Here is a 6,821-nt window from a genome sequence, read left to right as displayed (position 1 = left end):
CTCAGATATACCAGATCATGAATACATATTTAACAAAAGAAGATAAAATATTTTCACTTGAGAGCATTATTAAGACGTTTTGAACACTATATTCAAAATACTTGGGCGATCACATAAAGGTTTGATAATGATAAATCTAACGGATAGCATTATCGCTCTAGTGTACGAAAATGATATATACAAGGCTATAAAATATAACCGGTTTCTGATGTAAGCCGAGATCACTAGCGGATCCAGTCATTGGTTTGTGGCAGTTATTCGTTGACAGCTATATAATCAACGGGATACACCGAGTACTAATCATATGGGTTTTTGTTAGCAGTGCACCTTAAGCGTCTTTGTAAATATTAACAATATATTTTATGGTTAATTATGATTAATGTCAATATTGAAATACATGTATCGAGCAATTCTCATTTTGCTGTCAGATGTTCTGCTATAAAAGGTTCGATTCCATAAAGATACCTTGTGATTGATTTGTTTTCAGACCAAAAGGCAATGCTCGTCAATTAATCATTAATACAAGTTTATCATAGGACATGACATTGTGAAAGTTCATCGATGGATAAACATCTTTTCGTATGCCAATCCTTCAATTTCCAAATGGAAACGGAATATGACAAAAATTGACATGTATTTTTTAACCTACGTTTTTGTTTTATACAACGTAATATATTTAATAACATAATTTAGAACAACCAAATATTTTTCAAACCCTTTCATTGGATGTCATGCGACAGTTTGGATCGATGTTGTTGGGGAAATGAAGTACCGGATGAAATGCACTTGTTGCATTACGTACACCTTAACAGGTTATATATTAAACCTGGGACGCCTAAATGATATGGATATGTGCTTTCAAGGTCACGTCTACGTGCTAACTCAATTAAATTGTTCAATAATTATTGAAACAGTATCATTCGATATCTTAAATATGTTCACTCTATTCCAAGTACATTCTTCCATAACTTGTGTTGATATAACGTTTTGATCAATATTTAAAGGATTATATTTTTAGAATTGTTCTAAGGTAATTACTCAATAGTGAGGAAAACAACATTTCTTTGCTATCAAAAAGTGATTAAGGCAAAAAAAATTCAGAACTGAAAATTGAAGGAACTAATTACATGACTTTAATTTAGTTTAATAATTTAACTTTCTTCAATATGTATCCACCAGATGTATTTCATCCGAATGATATCCCGAAGATATTGTTTAATACTTGAGGTATCCTGTTAGTTGACATAATTTGGTTTCCTTACTTCCTTGATTCCTCACAGTAAATATTGATTGATCTTTTGATTTGTCTCAAACAAATAGTAAAATAGTAAAGTTTTATATTGTTTTATTGTGTGTGATGACTTTTGACGTTTCATATTTTTCTTTTTGTATTGGTTAGTCCTTGACACCGGTGCTTCTAAACAGGATTATGGCTTGTCCCTACAAATTACAAGTGTTTAAAAGCCTCAAGAGCAACATAAATGTTTGTTACTTAAAACATATTTAAGAATTCCGAATCACAACTAAGCTAGTTTGCTGATAGTTCTTTAAACAATAATATTAAATGCTGATGCAAGGTGAGCCCTTAATATTTTTGTATGAATTGAAATACTGATGCATCCTGATAAGTAATATGTTAAATAAATGACCACAATAAATTACGAAATACGTTTTTAAGAGTATATATTTGAATTTTTGACTGAAATTGGACGAAAAGTTATAATTACAGTCTGTGAAGGCCCATAAAAATAATATTACGTGTTATTACATTTATTAAATATTTAAGTATCTTTGTGAAATCATTGATTAGTGTCGCAGCCCATCCTTGTATATCAAGTTGATATAATATCACTGTATAAACATGATGCCTTTATATATCGGTTGATCGATTTATTACTATGTAATTTAAGAATTGATATATTTGTTTCGTAGGTTACATGAGCGCAGGACAGCACACAAGCAAATACAAATAGACACACAACAAAAGCCATTTCCATTTTAAAACATAATTCATCATGATTTAAACCCAGGGTTTACGTCTTCAACTGATCATGCCTTGCAAATGGGGATACGTTTCACTTAATGAGACGTCCTTGCAACAGATAAAAGGCAATGGTGCACTTGCTGGCACTTGATTCCAGACTAGTTTATACTATGCAATGTATTTCAAGAATCAAACCGCGAGCTTATCTTTGTAATGGCTACACATTTTTGTACACTTGTCGTCTATCAGGAACAAGCACTCATCATGATGGGCTGTAGATTCCATTTGTTTGGTTTGATAAGAGAAGAAAACGGTATGTTTGCTATAGTTTGGATCAACATCATTACATTTATTGCAGACGGTTTTATTCGCATGCATAATTATGCCAGTTTTCAGTAATATGAGTCAAAGCACTTTGTTGCAGACAGTATTTTACTAATAATTTTTACTAGACGCGTCGTTATTGGCAAAATAGCGATCGATAGCGGTCTGAAGGAACCTTATATTCTACTATTATCTGAGGCAACACATCTATATAGTTCAAGGCAAGATGAAATAATGAGTGCAATAAATGCTGTTTTAAAATTAATAAAGCGTTCCAATGCATTGAAGATGTTTACACTCCGCCCCAATCCACCAAGTAAATGCCAAAATACAAATGCTGACGTCTTTCGACTGTTTGTTGATCTCGCACATCAAAGTCACCGACTGTATCACCGTCAGCGATTGTTGTATACGCGTACGTATCACATGGTACCGATTACTCAATAGGCTGGAGTACACACCCGCAAAGTATCAATTTATGCGCAGTTGGCATATGTCGCTTCAACCAGCGAAAAACATCGTATATTAAAAAACAGCTTGTTTGGAAGTCGCATTTGCACGTTGAACCGGAATGTTAAAAATGATGAAGATATAGAAAAAAATGAGAATAATTTCAATATATTAAGTTATTTACAAAACAATGATTTCAGAGTCATCATTCTTATAAAAGTCTCAGTCTTATAAAATAAGGTTAAATAAATAGTATCTATTTAGCAAAATTTGAATTAGGATTGAATTTGTATTTTTCTTAGGTATGCAAAGAGTGAGGATGTTTCAACCTCATATATGATACAAATGTTATGCGAATGGCAACTGTCGTTCATGATAAACATTTTTTTTGTTTTCGTTTTAGCATTTTGATTTGTTTACTACTTGGATTAATATGATGGCCGCCTTTAGTTGCCAAGGGACTTAAGCAGGGCCGATGTATATTTATAAATAATTTAGTTAAAGGGGCGGCTGCGTATACATGAACTTTGTTGCTTCAGATGTTTATATCCAAGTTTAATTTATAGACGCTATCTAAGGACGAAAATAAGCGTCATAAATCTTAGGAAAAAAGTGTATTTGGCATGTGAACTTGCATGTTAACCATTTGACAATTTATTGAATTTTCAATGTTTACACCTCAACTTCCATTCCTTAAATGAACTGCATTTCGGCAATTGCGTTTATCAATCGATGAACGTAACACCTTCGGATACGTTTGGATCGCAATTCATCGCATAACAATATACATGAAATGTAAAGATCTTGTTATTGTTTGTATTGTTTCAGCAAGTCCCGTGGAATATAAATCAACATTTTACAAAGTGTTATTTTATTATATTTTAAATGTATTGTTGTCATAAGTGTTTCAATTTTACGTTTAAAGTGATTTCAAGTTGTTGATCTTTTTCCGCGTTATTGTGACGTCATTTGATAAAATGTTTCCAGTTTCAGTCGGGTGGTTCTATTTACAGAATGGGTAAGAAAGGATTACTGAAAAAATTCTTAAATGAAATGAAGTATTCTTTTTACAATTCTTGAATGAAATAGTTAACTTTTGGTATAAATATAAGTAATGAATTGCGGTATTGATGTCATTATCGGGGATATGAACGCAATTGGGCTAGTCAAAGTACGCGGACTCCACACGCTTTGACCAGCCCAATTGCGTTCATACCCCGATAATGACATCAACCACCCCGCAATTCATTCCTTATTTAAGCAAACAATTGATATTGCGCACCGATGGTTAAATTCATAGCATGCTTCTCGGTACATTCAGAAACGAGCCAAACATTTTTGTAGTTTTTGTGTTGACAAAAAATAACCAATAATGAATTATTATTTAATTGATGTCTGACGGGCAGCTGGTGGCGAACAGGAGGCTGTACAAGATAATATCACTTTAGGGATGAAAATAGTGACTCCTGTCATCTGCTGCGGGAAATATTACACGTGTGCATTCCAAAAAAAACATCTGATATTACGATTCTCTTTTATAAATATAACGTCAACAATTGGTTTGTGTTCCATCTGATATGAAGGTATCTAGCTCGCATAGAGTGAAATTCTACCAATAGCAAAAGCATTTTAACACAAACAATATCTTTGGTGTCAATCTATGTTGCTTCTTGCTTATTTACCAATTTAAATACGAAATTGATGTACATACTTACAAAAGTATCATTTTCTTTCGGCAAAAAGTTTCATTTTTTAGATTCGTCTTAAAATATCTATAGAATCTAATACTGTCCTTTTATATTCCGCACTAACGAATCGTGGCTAAACGAATAATGATTTCTATATTTGAATACTTATATGAATGTCTTAACAATAATATTGACAACATTGTCGAAGGGATAGCAATATGCAACCCTGAACGAACATCGTAAATAACTATTAAAGAAATCCCTTATTCGACGAGTTTCGAGAGAGATGTTTTGAACAAATATTTTAACCAATTCTACAACAAATACAACAACAATAAAACACTTAAAAACATTTACTTAACACACTAGTGTCGTGTTTAAATACCATTGATCAGATTTTAATAAACGCAACATTTGTCAACGCGAATACATTAAGTCAGTTATATCTCATGCTATGGTGGTCAAAACAACATTGATTTTGCTGGATATTTGCATGAATAAATATTTTCAATGTGCTAAACTCTGTGCTAATCATGCATTCATGTTCTTCCATATCATTTTAACGGCCTTTTTTGTATCAGTTTTGCCCTCTGATTGGATTAGTGCGAAATTATTATTATTAACCAATGATAAACGATGTAACAAGTATCGGTTATTCTTATATATACACATGTGAATTTTCGGTAACATTTCTGTATCAATAAATAATTATTTTTTAATGAATTTTCTTCATTTGAATCATAATGAATAATAAAGATTTTATCGCATTTGGTTCGTGTGTTAATGTATTTGACTACGTACAGTTAGTACAGCTTGTACACACAAAAAATACGATCCTTAATCAATCCTGTGACAATAGTCATAATTGGTTGCTTAAACAAGGATGTAAAGAAATCAATCCATTATTACATAAACTCACAGGATATTCCAAAGTACTCAAACAGATGCGGACATCATTGGTTAGTACTCTGGGTGGAGCAGCCGCTTGTTTTATCTTCTCTCGAGTGATTCATTGGTGGTAAAAAAATAGTTAGTTATAGTCAACAGTAATCTAGATTTCAACGTGAACGAAATTAAACTTGTTGAAGATCTAATTGTTTGAATTATTAATTTGTACTTATTGCAGGTCAATTCAAACTCCTTAATTAAAAATAAGTCAAATATTGATTAGTCTAATATTGTCGTAAATTGAAGTTATGTAAGTGTCCTATTCTTCCTATTATACTGCATTTTTGTATTTATTCAATATAGACATTTTTAAAGAAAAAAACACAAAGTTGAGGAACAACAGACTTATGTTTGGTTTCATTTGTGTCGTTTGAACAAACTAAAGAGTGTTGAAGTTAAATCCATTATTGAAAAGGTTTTCTGGCCTTTTCTCCCCAAAAAAGTAATAACACAATTGAATACAATATTTAATTCATGCACACAATGTAAACTAAGGAAAGCAATACTATTCTTCTATCTTTATAGCTGAATAAAGTTTGCCTTTATCACTATTTAAGAACAAGAAGTGTTGCTTTTTAAGTACATTTCTTGATCTAAAAATTTAGCTTAAATATTGACATTATATCAACATATGTTATGGTGGAATGTACTTGAAATAGACTGAACACATTCACGATATATAACAATGCAAGAATGTAACGATGCCTAAAAATTAAAGTGAGCTATCGGCCCGAAACACATTTCCGTATCAACAACAAAAACAACAAACAGAGTATTTGTTAAAAGGCCACCAGGCCATGCACACATCACACAATACGTACATTTGAAAACTACTAGTGCAAATTGGTGAACATGGATCAAATAATATTATTTGTCAAAACGTATTGTAATAAGAGTAAAATTTAAAAGAGTGCTCCCCCTGATGGGATTATGTGTGTTTACATCGTGTCAACCTTTTAAGTGTTTTAAAGTAACAAACTAGAGTAAAATGCGAATTTAGTTATAAAAAATGGACAGTGAAACCACAGGTAATCTCAAAAAAGTATATTTACGTCGAGAAAACTCCAGAAAAATGACTTTATAAACGTTTTATATAAACCATTAGATCGTGTAGTCTATGCGGACATGTTATAAACAAGTACTATCGATACAGTATTGAGGTAGATAATACAGTATGGTAACAAACTAGCTGCCTAATACACAGCATGAAAATTTTAAAATCTATACTGCTGAAAAAAAGTATGCAACAACATGAACAAAAAAAAGAACTAGGGAAAGTGATAGTAGTATTAGTGAACTTGATAGTAGTACATCCAGTACAAGTAAACATCGGTCAGAAAAACAACAACGGAAAAAGAAAGGAAAGAAGGAAATGACACAGGCAAAAAGTAAATCGGAAATGCTAGAAGAAAAAGACGAAACAGAAG

This window comes from Mya arenaria, chromosome 17, assembly GCF_026914265.1.
Source record: "Mya arenaria isolate MELC-2E11 chromosome 17, ASM2691426v1".
Lineage (NCBI taxonomy): Eukaryota > Metazoa > Mollusca > Bivalvia > Myida > Myidae > Mya > Mya arenaria.
Note: the sequence above shows the minus strand (reverse complement) of the source record.